Source organism: Scyliorhinus torazame, chromosome 5, assembly GCF_047496885.1.
Source record: "Scyliorhinus torazame isolate Kashiwa2021f chromosome 5, sScyTor2.1, whole genome shotgun sequence".
Classification (NCBI taxonomy): domain Eukaryota; kingdom Metazoa; phylum Chordata; class Chondrichthyes; order Carcharhiniformes; family Scyliorhinidae; genus Scyliorhinus; species Scyliorhinus torazame.
This window is the reverse complement of record NC_092711.1, coordinates 153,642,114-153,657,522: the sequence shown is the minus strand read 5'-3', so window position 1 is coordinate 153,657,522 and position 15,409 is coordinate 153,642,114.

Below are 15,409 nucleotides of genomic sequence, written 5' to 3'. Positions count from 1 at the left end.
CTGGGCCACTGTCCGTGTGGAGTTTGCGCATGAAATGAAATGAAAATGAAATGAAATTAATAGAAATTCACCCTTGTTTGCGTGGGTTTTGCCCCACAACCCAAAGATGCGCAGGGTAGATGGATTGGCCACAATAAATTGCCCCATAATTGGAAAAAAATGATTGGTTACTCTACATTTATATTTAAAAGAAGGAAGGCAGGTGGGAGAGTTTCCTTTGGAAGCAGAGGGCCGAGAATATAAGAACAGGGAGATTGTGCTGGAAGTGGATCAAACACCAGTTAGACCACAGCCGGAGCACTGTGGACAGTTCTGGTCACCACATTACAGGAAGGATGTGATCACACGAGAGAGGCTGCAGAGGGGATTTATGATGATGTTACCCAGGAGGGAGAATTTTAACTATGAGGAAAGATTGGAGAGGCTGGGGTTGTTCTCATTGGAACAGAGGAGGCTGAGGGGAGAATGAATTGAGTTGTGTATAATTCTGAGGGGCTCAGATAGAGTGAATATTTCCCTCAGCAGAGTCCAACCCCTGCAGTCAAACATGAAGTCACTGGTGTGTCAGGAAGTGGGATAAGTGAGTGACTCTCTATCTGCACAGAGAACATGTAAACAGCAGCTCCCCAGTTTGAACCCGCTGGTGTGTCAACAGGCTGGAGGATTGGCTGAATTCCATCCCACTCCTGGAACATTTTCCAATGTCCTGTCCCCAGTGCCAGCAGGCTGCCTGACTGAGAGAAGCTCTGTCCATTGACAGAGCAGATGAATGGCCTGTCGTTAATATGGAGATGCTGGTATCATATTGATATTGTTCATTCCGGGGACTTCCGGTGACAACACGTTGGTGGATGTCGCACGTTAGGTGGCTCCTGCGAGAGTCTCATATTTTTGGATGTTTATGCCCAGTTTTGGGTCAGTTTTTAGATGAGTTGTTGAGGGGAGGCATAAGGAGGCTGACGAATGTCGAAGTCCCAGAGGAAAGGTGCTGGAAAGAAGGGGGCGAGCGAAGGTCCGCCAGCGAGTGCTGCTGTGAGTCCTGCAGGAAGGAAGATGGCCAGGGCTGGGTCGTCGGGTGGGGCCGCTCCCCTCACCGTGGAAACTCTGACCAAGGTGATGTCAGAGCTTCAGACATAAGTAGATATTACCCCTTTGAACTGAATTGGCCACATTCCTCTTGGAGGTCTGTTCTATTCTCTGAGCCATCACCCATTTGTCCCGACCAATCCTCGGTCGTCGCTGAAACGGAATCATCGATGCTTGGTTCTTATACTCCTTCTGACCAGTGTCCCAGACAGGTCAAATTTACTCTACTTCGAACTGTTGAATGACATCTTTCTTCTAACCATAGATCCATTCTTCAGACATTGTAGTTAAAGGTGTCAACTCAGGTTCTGCTCGGCATTTCACCATCTTTTCCATCAGTGCATCGCAGACTCTAAATAGGTCACCAGTCAAAAGGTACCAGGCCTCATTTCAAATTGACCAAAAGCTTCCCATCATGGCTGCAATCAGTCATTTTAGCACAAACAGGGTCTTATCGCTACAGTGGAGTTGGAAAGGCTGTTTGCCAAGCATTTACAGGTGCTTCGGAGGGGGATGACAGCTTCACTTTAGAGTGGGTGAAGGAGGCGATTGCCCTGGTAAAGACGGCAGAGATGAAGACGTCTGTCGAAGTGCGGGAGCAAGGACAGAAGTTGAAGAGGGTGGAGGGGACAGTGTCGCAACACAGTGACCAGTTCACCTCGATGGGTGAGGAGCTGTGGAGGGTGACGGAGGTCAACAAAAGGCTCAGAGCTAAGGTAGGGGACCTGCAGAACTGGTCAAGGAGGCAATTTTTGGGAATGGTGGGCCTGCTTGAGGGGCGGAGGGCCTGAGGCCAACCGAGTACTTTGCAAAGATTTTTGCTGTGTTGATGGGGGAGGGGGGAGCACACTCCGGTCTGAGTGGGTCAGGTCACATTGGTCACTCAGGCTAAAGTCAGGAGTGAATGAGTCACCAAGGGCGGTTATAGTCTGCTTCCACAGCTACCACGTGAAGGAGAAGGTTTTGAGCTAGGCACCCTAGCAATGCCATGTAGGCACGCTGGCAGTGCCACCAAGATGCCAGCCTGGCACCCTGGAGTTCCCAGGTAGCACTGTCAGGTTGGCAGGGTACACACGGGCAGTGCCAAGGTGTCAGGCTGGCATTTTGCTCGCACTGGGGATCAAGCCTGGGGGTGCACTGCCCATGTGCGGTGGTGTGGGGAGGCCCGAGGAACCCATATAGGTGAGTTGGGACATTGGGGGTTCCAGGAGTCGAGTCAGGTGGTCAAGAGCTCGGGACACCATTTAAAAATGGCATCCCAATATCATCCTGCACTGAGGAGATCCTCAGTGCAGGAATAATGCTAAGTGCAGCCTCGGGTGGCATTCCCCACCAGAGCAGTAAAAGAGCAGAATGCCATTAGTTAGCGGATATGAAGTGGGAAGGTGTTGGTAGATGCAGATACCAAGATCTGACGGAGTAGTTGACGAGAAGGGGGTGGCCTTTGGACGGGTGAAGGGGACATTGGACGGCAGCAGAGTGAGATTTTGAGTGGTCTACCCAGCAAAGCTGAGAGTCACTCATAACTCGAAGGACTTTTATTTTGAGATGGCGGAGGCGTTCGTTAAGGCTGAAGGACTGAGACTGAGATGAGAGTTGGGATTTGTGCTTGGTTGGTGGGACGGGGATTGTATTCTCTTATTGAGGGTTTTCTATTTGATTGGGGTTTTGTTCCTGACTCTTGAATGGGGGGGGGGTTCCTTATGGGTGCGGTTCTGTATTGTTTCTTGGCTTCAAGGAGGTGGGTTTTGAGCACGTGGGGCTGGGTTACTGAGGAGGGGGTGGCGAGGAGGGGGCTCTGGCAGGGATTACCACACGAGGAAATGTAGGGTGATTAGTGAACGGGAGTGTGATGGGAGCCTGGTCAAACAGGTTTCAATGGACCTGGGAGTTGTGAATGGTGGGGGGAGGGGATCGACACTGGGTGAGGGGTTTACAAGAGGAAATGGATGGTGGGATTCTGGGAAGGGGTGAGGGGACTACCCACATGTTATTCCGCTCGGCCCCGTTCCATCCCAGTACCAGGCGTTTGGAGACTGGGCTCTGGATGAGTAATGGCGCCCGGGGCTCCCACAATCCGCCGCGCCCTGGAAACCGCTCTATCGGCTGCGCGGGCCTGTGGCCCGGTACTGCGCATGTTCAAAGGAGAGGGAAACCGCGCATGTGCAGAAAGAACCCGCCTTCTGACTTCCGACTGAAATCTTGACCTTCACACAAACTGAAATCTCCTCCTGTATCAAACATCTGTGAGTAAAACACTTTATTTTCTCCCTCTTTCCTTTTCTCATTCTCACCTCCAATTGGTCACTTGCAGCAACTGAAGGGAAAGGAAGCGAATCCAGGGAGTGTGCAGACTCTGCAAAGGTTGACCCAGGTCGCTCTCTCTCGCTTAAAGACATTGACATCCTTTGCTTCCTCAGCTTGACACATTTATTTGTCTGGCTAAAAGGATGGTTTCTTTCCCAATGTTCACAATTAAAGGGCTGCTTTCCCCAGGAGATAGTTGACATTTAAGGGGCAGTAAATTAATGTCGGACAGAGATATGTCTCGTGTTGTTATGGTACAGATTCTTTCTGGATTCTGGAATAAAGTATATTTATTAATATTTCTAGTATTGTAATATAGTACTGTAGCTATGTTATATATTTCCAGACATAGAATCTGAATTCTCTGTTCCGCTACACCCGTTTTCTGCTGTGGTGCACCCCCGCTGGCAGCGGGATGCTCTGTCCGGGCAGACGACCAATGGGGTTTCCCATTGTGAGCACCCCCATGCCATTGGGTAACCCGCGGGTGTGAGTGCGCTGCCGGCGAAACGGAGGATCCCGCCCAGAGTCATTACGGCACAGAACAGGTCCATTCAGTAACTTGTCCATTCCGACTCAGTAGACCGATACAATCAGTACCATTTCCCCTTGATATTCCTCTTCCCCTGAAAGTTTATTTACTTCATGTACATATCTAATTTCCTTTTGAAATTGTTAATCATCTCTGCTACCGTCAGGGCGGCATAGTGGTTAGCACTGCTGCTTCACGGCGCCAAGAACCCGGGTCATTGACCGCATGAAGTTTGCACATTCCCCCCCATGTTGTGTGTGTCTCACCCCCACACCCAAAAAGATGTGCAGTGTAGGTAAATTGGCCATGCTAATTTGCCCCTTAATTGGAAAAAACTGGATACTCTGAATGTTTTTCATTTTTAAGATGTGGAGATGCCGGCGTTGGACTGGGGTGAGCACAGTAAGAAGTCTTACAACACCAGGTTAAAGTCCAACAGGTTTGTTTCGATGTCACTAGCTTTCGGAGCGCTGCTCCTTCCTCAGGTGAATGAAGAGGTATGTTCCAGAAACATATTTTTAAATCACTGCTACCACCAACTTCAGAGGCAGGCAGTTCTGTGTTTCGTGCAGAAGTTCCCCCAAGTCCCTTTGTGTTGCAGCTTTCTGCAGTTTTTCTCCATTTAAATAATACTGTTCTTTTGTTCTCCTTTCCAAAATGAACTTCACATTTTCCCACATTATGCTCCATGTGGCAACTTTTTGTCCACTTGCTCAACCTCTCAATCTCTTTGCAAACTGTTAATATCCCCCTCGCAACTTGCCTTTCCAACTATTTTTGTCTTCAAATTTGGGCACAGTACATTCGCTTCCTTCCTCAAAATCATTAATATAAATTCTACACAGTTGCGATCCCAGGACTGATCCCTGTGGAACCCCACTGGTTACAGGTCACCAACCTGAAAAAGCACCCCTTATCCCCACTCGCTGTTTCCTGCTTATTAGCCAATTCTCTATCCATGCTAACACCATGGGATCTTATCTCATGCCTTAACGTTTTGTGAGATACCTTGTCAACGGCCTTCTGGAAGTTTAAATACAACACATCTACTGGTCCCCCTCTATCCACTCTGGTTGAGACTTCCTTGAAACACTCTGATAAATTAATCAGACACGGTTTCTCTTTCACAAAGCCATGCTGACTCTGCTTGATTAGATGCAGATTTTCTGAATGTGTTGCTATTACTTCCTAATAATTGATTCCAACATTTTTTCAATAATAAATGTTAGGCTATTCGTCCTAGAGTGCCTCGTTATTTTCCTCCCTCCCATTTTGAATTGGGGGGCTGTCACATTGGCAGTTTTCCAATCCTCTGGTACTTCTACAGAATTCAAGGATTTTGGGAAAATTACAATTAATGCATCCACTATCTCTGTAGCCATTTCTGTTAGGATCCTAGGATGCAGCCATCCAGGGGACTAATCTTATCCCCATTAGTTTGTCCAATACAACTTCTCCAACGATGGTATTTAATTGCTTCCTCCATATTCTTTAGTATTAATGGGATATTCAAAGTATCTTCCACCATAAAGACTGATGCAAAATATCTGTTTAACTCCTCTACCATTTCCTTGTTCCCCATAACTGACTCAGTGGCATGGAGGCACAGTGGTTAGCACTGTTGCTTCACAGCTCCAGGGATCTGGGTTCAATTCCCGGCTTGGGTCACTGTCTGTGCAGAGTCTGCGTGTTCTCCCCAAAACTGCGTGGTTTCCTTCGGGTACTCCGGTTTCCTCCCACAAGTCCCAAAAGACGTGCTTGTTAGGTGAATTGGACATTCTGAATTCTCCCTCCGTTACCTGAACAGGTGCCGGAGTGAGGTGACTGGCGGATTTTCACAGTAACTTCATTACAGTGTTAATGTAAGCCTACTTGTGACAATAATAAAGATGATTATAATAAAGAATATTATTACGCTCTACAAAGATTTATTTTCTAAGGAGCCTCTGTGGAGTTGAGGTTTCAATCAGATCAGCCGGGAACGTATTGAATGGTGGAGCAGGCTCGCGGGGCCGAGTGGCCTACTCCTGCTCCTAATTTGTATGTTATCACTTCCTTTATAATAGATTGTAGCATTTTCCCTCCTACTGATGTCAGGCTAAAGGGTCTGTGGTTCCCTGTTTTCTCTCTCCCTCCTTAAATATTGGTGTTACATTTACCACCTTCCAATCTGCAAGAACCATTCCAGAATCTATAGAATTTTGAAAGATGATGACCAATGTATCCACGATCTCTCCAGCCACCTCTTTCAACACTCTGGGATGGAGAGAAGCTTTTGGGGATTTATTAACTTTCAACCACATTATTTTCTCCAGTGCTACTTTTTCACTAATACTAATCTCTTTCAGTTCCTCGTGTTCACTAGTCTCTTGGTTCTCTCGTGTTTTTGGGACAATTTCTGTATCTTCCTCTGTGAAGACAGACACACATTGTTTAGTTTCTCTGCCATTTCCTTATTCCCCACTTTAAACTCTCCTTCGCTGCCTGGAATAGACCCACATTGGTCTTTGTTAATCTTTTCCTTTTCCGATAGGAGCTTTTCCAGTTCTCCCCGGTTTGCTCTCATATTCTATTTTCTCTTGATCAGTTTCTTGGTCCTCCTTTGCTGAATTCTATAACAAGTTCCCACTCCTCAGGCTCACGACTATATTGTCTCCTCCATTGATCTAATGGCATCTTTAACTTTTCTTGTTAGCCACGATAGCTTCACTTTTGCTTCTGAAAGGAATCTATATTTTATGTAAATAAAATGTGAGTGGTTGCCTGTCTATTGTCTATCGTCATACAAAGAACAACAAAGAACAAAGGACAGTACAGCACAGGAACAGGCCCTTCGGCCCACCAAGCCTGCTCGGATCATGATGTCTGTTTAAACTAAAATCTTCTGTGCTTCCAGGGTCTGTATCCATCTATTCCCATCCGATTCATGTATTCGTCAAGATGCCTCTTAAACGTCACTATCGTACCTGCTTCCACCACCTCCTCCGGCAGCGAGTTCCAGGCACTCACCACCCTCTGTGTAAAAAACTTCCCTCGCAAATCTCCTCTAAACTTTGCCCCTCGCACCGTAAATCTATGTCACCTGGTGATTGACTTTTCCAACCTGGGAAAAAGCTTCTGACTATCCACTCTGTCCGTAAACTTTTATCAGGTCATCCCTCAACCTCCATCGTTTGAGTCAAAACAATCCAAATTTATCCAACCTCCTCTGACAGCTAATACCCTCCAGGCCAGGCAACATCCTGGTAAACCTCCTCTGTACTCTCTCCAAAGCCTCCACATCCTTTTGGTAATGTGGTGACCAGAATTGGAGGCAATATTCCACGTGTGGCCTAACTGTGGTTCTGTACAGCTGCAGCATGACTTGCCAATTTTTATACTCAATGCCCCGACCAATGAAGACAAGCATGCCGTCTGCCTTCTTAGCTCCTTATCCACCTGCGTTGCCACTTTCAGTGATATGTTTCTTGTAATTTCACAATGTACCACAGACAACTTGCCCCTCATACCATGACAATTTCCTTCTGCGAGAAACACCCAGATAAATTAGGCAAAAGAACCATGTAACCACCATAGCCCATCTTCATGGCAACATGGCTGCTTTGGGAACTAAATATCTTCCAACGTGCAAACACCTTTTCATTCAGTGCTCCTCGTCAAACTTGGAACCAGGTAATCGCAACTAGCCTAAGAAATGGTCAGCCCACCGGAGGCAGGCGTGTTAGACCGGCCAGTCCAGCAGAAAGAAACCCTCCAATCATCACCATTCACCAGATGTCAGAATGAACAAAATGCAGTCCTGGATGTCAGTGAGAGCAGAAGCAATAACAACGGAGCCAACATCTGTAATTTATTGTGAACTTGTTGGGAGTCACAACAGGTGTGATGAATCACAAAACCCCTCCCCCACATTGAGTGCAGATGAATGGTCTTTCGCCAGAATTAACTCGTGAGTGTCTCCGTAGTTGGGACGGATCATTGAATGTTTCCCCTGCTCAGAGCAGGTGAATGGCTTCTTCCAGGTGTGAACTCGCTACTGTTCCCGCAGGGTTTATGGATATCTGAATCCCTTCTCTCACTAAGAGCAGGTTAACGCCTTCTTCCCTGTGTGAACTCGCTGGTGTCTCTGCAGGCCGGATAAGTGAGTGAATCCCTTCTCACTCTGAGAGCAGGTGAAAGGCCTCTCCCCAGTGTGAACTCGCTGATGTCTCCACAGGGTGGATGAATCACCGAATCCCTTCTCACATTGAGAGCAGGTGAACGGCCTTTCCTCAGTGTGAACTCGCTGATGTCTCCGCAGGTCGGATGATTGAGTGAATCCCTTTTCACACTGAGAGCAGGTGAACGGTCTCTCCCCAGTGTGAACTCGCTGATGTCTCCACAGGGTGGATGAATCACCGAATCCCTTCTCACACACAGAGCAGGTGAACGGCCTCTCCCCAGTGTGAATGCGCCGATGAGCTTCCAGCTGAGATGGGGCCCTGAATCCCTTCCCACAATCGTCACATTTCCACCGTTTCTCTAGGGTGTGGGTTTCCTCGTGTCTCTCCAGGTTTGTCGATCAGTTGAAGCCTCATCCACACACACAACATGTGTAATGTCTCTCCCGCTGTGAATGGTGTGATGTTTTTTCAGGCTGCGTAACTGGTTAAAGCTCTTTCCACAGTCAGTGCTCTGGAACACGCTCACTCGGGTGTGTGTGTCTCGGTGCTTTTCCAGTCACACTGATGTTTTGAAGCTGACAGAAAAGACAAACATGTCTCCTTCTCGATTCAAAGTCCGATGACATCCAGTTCCAAGGAATTGAGAGACTCAGCCAGATTGAGACGTGATGTTTGAGATTTCTGTCTGTAATTCCTCCTCTTCTAATATCCTGTAAAAACAATTTATAAAAGTTACTTTTCTTCTCCTCATTTTGGAGACGGTATCCTGAGGGTAACGACAGTCTGGCCGTGGGGTTAATCCTCCGGGTCCTCAGTCTTATTGAGGAATGTCCCCTCGGATCTATTGTGGTGGTGATTCTTTTGTATTTTTGTTCTTTTGGGAGGGTTTATGTGTTGTTGACTTTATCCAACTCTGGTACAGACAGGGCTTTTATCTGTGAAAGGAGCAGTTTGAGGAGACTTTGGTAAAGAGAGTTGGAGGAGGGGGTAATGGTGCACATCCGATTGTGGTGTGAAAATCTGTTCCTGTTCTCTCTGTTGCCTAACTTAAAAAAAAAAAAAAAAAAATTTTATTAAAGGTTTTCATAAAATATCAATAACAAAATGAGAAAGAAAAAAGAACCCAACAGGGTTAAGTACAAAACACAATCTAAAAAAGCAACCCCCCAAACCCCTCCCCCTGTACATAAATAATAAATTAACATTAACACCCCGACTTAACACAACAGGTGTATACACCCCCTCAGACCCTCCAGTGTAAATAACATAAACAAAAATAAAGTAAACCCCCCCCCCCGAGCTGCTGCTGCCATTGACCAATGTCTATCGTTCTACCAGAAAGTCTAAGAACGGTTGCCACCGCCCAAAGAACCCTTGCACCGACCCTCTCAAGGCGAATTTCACCCTCTCCAATTTAATGAACACTGCCATATCGCTGATCCAGGATTCCACGCTTGGGGGCCTCGCATCTTTCCACTGAAGGAGAATCCTTCGCCGGGCTACCAGGGACGCAAAGGCCAGAATTCCGGCCTCTTTCGCCTCCTGCACTCCCGGCTCCTCTGCCACCCCAAATATTGCGAGCCCCCAGCCCAGTCTGACCCTGGATCCTACCACCCTCGACACCGTCCTCGCTACGCCCTTCCAAAATTCCTCCAGCGCTGGGCATGCCCAGAACATATGAGTGTGATTTGCTGGGCTCCCTGAGCACCTAACACACCTGTCCTCACCCCCAAAGAACCGGCTCATCCTTGTCCCGGTCATGTGTGCCCTGTGCAGCACCTTAAACTGTATGAGGCTGAGCCTCGCGCACGAAGAGGAAGAATTGACCCTTCCTAGAGCATCTGCCACGTCCCCTCTTCGATCTCCTCTCCCAACTCCTCCTCCCACTTACCTTTCAACTCCACCACCGAGGCCTCCTCCTCCTCCTGCATCACCTGGTAAGTTTCCGAGATCTTTCCCACTCCCACCCTCCCCACCCCCGAGATCACCCTGTCCTGTACTGTGTGTGGCAGTAGCCGCGGGAATTCCACCACCTGCCGTCTGGCAAACGCCCTTACCTGTAAGTACCTGAAGGTGTTCCCCGGGGGGGGGAGCCCGTACTTCTCCTCCAGCTCACCCAAGCTCGCGAACTTTCCGTCCACAAACAGGTCCCCCAACTTTCGTATCCCTGCCCTGTGCCACCCCGAAAACCCTCCACCTGTTCTTCCTGAGGCGAACTGGTGGTTCCCCCGTAATGGGGTCCACGCCGAGGCCCCTACTTCCCCCTATGCCGCCTCCACTGCCCCCACATTTTGAGGGCCACCACCGGGCTCGTGGTATACCTCCTTGGAGGGAGCGTCAGCGGCGCCGTTGCCAGCGCCCCCAGACTCGTACCCACACAGGACGCCGTCTCCAGCCTCTTCCATGCAGCCCCCTCCCCCTCCATCACCCACTTGCACACCATCGTCGCATTGATGGCCCAGTAGTACCCACAGAGGTTGGGCAGCGCCAGCCCCCCCTATCTCTACTCTGCTCCAGGAACACCCTTCTCACCCTCGGAGTCCCTCGCGCCCACACAAACCCCATTATACTCCTGTTAACCCGCCTGAAAAAGCCTTTGGGATAAACACGGGAGGCACTGGAACAGGAACAAAAACCTTGGGAGCACCGTCATTTTGATTGACTGCACCCTACCCGCCAAGGACAGCGGCAACGCATCCCACCTCTTGAACTCCTCCTCCATTTGCTCCACCAGCCTTGTAAAGTTAAGCCTATGCAGGGCCCCCCAGCTCCTGGCCACCCGGACCCCCAAATCTCTGAAGCTCCTCTCCGCCCTTTTTAGTGGGAGCTCGCCAATCCCCCTCTCCTGGTCCCCTAGCTAAAACTACGAACAGCTCGCACTTCCCCATATTGAGCTTGTACCCCGAAAAGTCCCCGATTTCCCTAAGGATCCTCATTACCTCTGGCATTCCTCCCACCGGGTCCGCCACATACAGCAGCAGGTCGTCCGCATAAAGCGACACCCTATGGTCCTCCCCACCCCGCACCAACCCCCTCCAGTTCCTCGACTCTCTCAGTGCCATAGCCAGGGGTTCAATCGCCAGTACGAAGAGCAGGGGGGACAGGGGACACCCCTGTCTCGTCCCTCGGTGCAACCGAAAGTACTCGGACCTCCTCCTATTTGTGGCCACACTCGCCATCGGGACCTCATACAACAGCCTAACCCACCTGACAAACCCCTCCCCAAACTCGAACCGCTTCAGCACCTCCCACAGGTACCCCCACTCTACCCGTCCATCGCCACCACTATCTCCGCCTCCCCCTCCCTCGCCAGCATCATGATAACGTTCAAAAGCCTCCGCACATTCGCGTTCAACTGTCTCCCCTTCACAAACCCCGTCTGGTCTTCATGGATGATCTGCGGCACACAATCCTCAATCCTCGTGGCTAAGACCTTCGCCAGCACCTTGGCATCTACATTTAGCAAGGAAATTGGTCTGTAAGACCCACATTGCAGGGGATCCTTGTCCCGCTTCAGGATCAAGGAGATCAGTGCCCGGGACAGCGTCTGGGGTAAAGCCCCCTCCCCTCCTTTGCCTCATTAAAGGTCCTAACTAACAGCGGGCCCAACAGGTCCATATATTTTTTATAGAATTCGACCGGGAAACTGTCCGGCCCCGGTGCCTTCCCCGCCTGCATGCTTCCTATCCCTTTGATCAGCTCCTCCAGCCCAATCGGGTCCCCAGTCCCGCCACCAGTCCCTCTTCCACCTTTGGAAACCTCAATTGGTCCAGGAAACGGCCCATCCCTCCCTCCTCCCGTGGGGGCTCGGATCGGTACAATTCCTCGTAGAAGTCCCTGAAGACCCCATTGATGCCAACCCCACTCCGCACCACGCTCCCTCCCCTGTCCTTAACTCCCCCGATCTCCCTAGCTGCGTCCCGCTTCCGAAGTTGATGCGCCAGCATCTGGCTTGCCTTTTCCCCATACTCGTAGACCGCCCCCTGGGCCTTCCTCCACTGCACCTCCGCCTTCCTGGTGGTCACCAGGTCGAATTCGGCCTGGAAGCTGCGCCTCTTCCTCAACAATCCTTCCTCAGGCTCTTCCGCATACCTCCTGTCTACCCTCACCATCTCCCCCACCAGCCTCTCCCTCTCCTCCCCGCTCCCTCCGCTCCTTGTGGGCCCTGATGGAGATCAGCTCTCCCCTCACCACCGCCTTCAGTGCCTCCCATACCATCCCCACTCGGACCTACCCGTTGTCGTTGGTCTCCAAGTACCTCTCTATACTTCCTCGGACCCGCTCGCTCACCTCCCCGTCCGCCAACAGCCCCACCTCCAAGCGCCACAGCGGGCGCTGGTCCCTCTCCTCCCCCATCTCCAAGTCCACCCAATGCGGGGCGTGGTCCGAAATGGCTATTGCCGAATACTCGGTATCCTCTACTCTCGCTATCAGCGCCCTACTCAAAATGAAAAAGTCGATTCGAGAATAAGCCTTATGGACGTGTGAGAAGAATGAAAATTCCCTAGCCCCCGGCCTTGCAAATCTCCAAGGGTCCACCCCTCCCATTTGGTCCATAAATCCCCTCAACACTCTAGCCGCCGCCGGCTTCCTACCCGTCCTAGACCTGGAGCGATCCAGTGCCGGATCCAACACCGTGTTAAAGTCTCCCCCCATTATCAGGCCCCCCACTTCCAAGTCTGGGATCCGACCCAACATACGCCGCATAAAACCCGCATTGTCCCAGTTCGGAGCATACACATTGATCACTACCACCCTCTCTCCCTGCAACTTACCACTTACCATTATGTACCTACCGCCATTATCTGCCACAATGCTCGACGCCTCGAATGACACCTTCTTTCCCACCAAGATCAAGATTTTTGGCATCTAGCCCTGAGTGAAACACCTGACCTACCCACCCTTTCCTCAGTCTTACCTGGTCTGCCACCTTCAGGTGTGTCTCCTGGAGCAAACCACATCTGCCTTAAGCCCCTTCAGGTGTGCAAACACGCGGGCCCGCTTAACCGGCCCATTAAGTCCCCTTACATTCCAGGTTATCAGCCGGATCAGGGGGTTACCCGCCCCCCTCCCCCGCCGACTAGCCATGACCCCTCCTCGGCCAGCCACACGCCCGCACCCCACACCCGGCCCGTTCCCCACAGCGGCATACCCCCGTCTCGACCCCCCCCCCCCCACTCGCTCCAGCTCCTCCTTGACCTAAGCAGCAGCAACTCGACCCCCCCCCTCCCCCCCGGGCTAGGACCCATCCTAGCTGGTGTACTCCCCCCATTGCACTTCCGCAAGTCAGCAGACTCCTGCTGACCCCGGCCACTCCCGCCTCCCCTTCGACTCCTCCCATTGTGTGGCACACCCTCCTCTCCCGCTCCCCATCAACAGGCTCTCCCCCTCCGTTCTAAGCGCGGGAAACAATCCTCGCTTCCCCGTCCCGGCCCCGCCCCCCTAGTCTTCGGCGCGGGGAAAAAATAGGCATAACATATCCACCGCAGTCCCCAATCGCCCATCCCGACCCTCAGTCTGTGTCCAGCTTCTCAGCCTGAACAAAGGCCCACGCCTCCTCTGGAGACTCAAAATAATGGTGCCGGTCCTTGTAGGTAACCCACAATCGCGCCGGCTGCAACATGCCAAACTTCACCCCGTTCCTGTGCAGCACCGTCTTCGCTTGATTGTACCCGGCCCTCCTCTTCGCCACCTCCGCACTCCAGTCCTGATATATCCGAACCTCCGCGTTCTCCCACTGGCTGGTCCTCTCCTTCTTGGCCCACCTGAGCACACACTCCCGATCGACGAACCGATGGAACCGCACCAGCACCGCCTGCGGAGGCTCGTTAGCCTTGGGCCTCCTCGCCAACACTCCCAACTCCAGGGGCCCCTGGAAGGACCCCGCTCCCATCAGCGCGTTCAACATGGTGACCACATAGGCCCCCACATCCGGCCCCTCCGGGAGGCCCAGAATCCGCAGATTCTTCCGCCTCGACCGATTCTCCATCTCCTCGAACCGCTCCTGCCATTTCTTGTGGAGCGCCTCGTGCGCCTCCACCTTTACCGCCAGGCCTAAGATCTCTTCCTCATTGTCAGAGATCTTTTGTCGAGCCTCACGGATCGCCACCCCCTGGGCCGTCTGTGTCTCCAGCAGCTTATCAATAGAAGCCTTCATCGGCTCTAGCAGGTCCGTTTTAATCTCTCTGAGGCAGCGCTGGATACCCTCCTGTTGCTCCTCCGCCCACTGCCTCCACGCTGCCTGGTCTCCGCCCGCCGCCATTTTGCTCTTGCCTGATTGTTAAGCCTCTTTCGAATTGAAGCATTTTAGAGGGTCAATTTGGAGCTGAGTAAATAAGGCACCTTCAACCAAATTAACCCGAATCTAAATATTTATTATATACCCTTTAAAACAGAGATAGAGCCTCTAGGATGTGCAAGAAAGATTAACAAGGATGATATCAGAACTGAGAGTGTAAGTTTCAGGAGATATTGAACAGGTTGGGGATATTTCCCCTGGGGAAGAGAAGGTTGAAGACTGACCTGATAGAGACTTTAATGGGTGTAATAGGATTGATATCATCAGGGTGGCATAGTGGTCAGCACTGCTGCCTCACGGTGCTGAGGACCTGGGTTCACTCCTGGCCCTGGGTCACTGTCCATGTGGAGTTTGCACATTCTCGCCGTGTCTGCGTGGGTCTCACCCCCACAACCCAAAAAGATGTGTAGGTTAGGTGGATTGGCCATGCTAAATTGCCCCTTAATTGGAAAAAAATAATTGGGTACTGTAAATCTATATAAAAAAATGTTTTTTTTAAACGTCATCGCTGTGATTACAGAATAGAAATTCACAACTGACAATGCTAGTTGTCACAGAAAAGCCTTCTTCCTCTCAAACTATAAATGTCTGACCCCCACCCATGCTCTCCTCACTATTGATTTTAACACTAATTTATCCTTCTGTCCTCCTGCTTTTCCCCAAGTCTCTCCCGTGAAGATGCTGACTCTCGGATTCAGTTTCACTCTCACCTATTGCCCTCCCCAAGTACTAAGGGCGAACGTCACAATCAATCGCCGTGACTACCAACATGTACTTTGTGTCAGGGTGAGGTCACTGCCCCTCCTCCATTTTTCATCCCAGTCCCAGGAGTTTGGAGAGTGTCGGCCGCAGCTCCCACAATACCCCGCGCTGGGGAACCCGCTCTATCCGCCGCACGGGCGGGTGATCACGTACTGCGCATGTCCAAGAGTGAGGGGTAGCTGCGCATGTGTGGAGGAAAGCCCGCACTCTGACCTTCCTGCTGAGGTATTGGCCAATGGAAAAGTGGGAGGACCGGAAGGA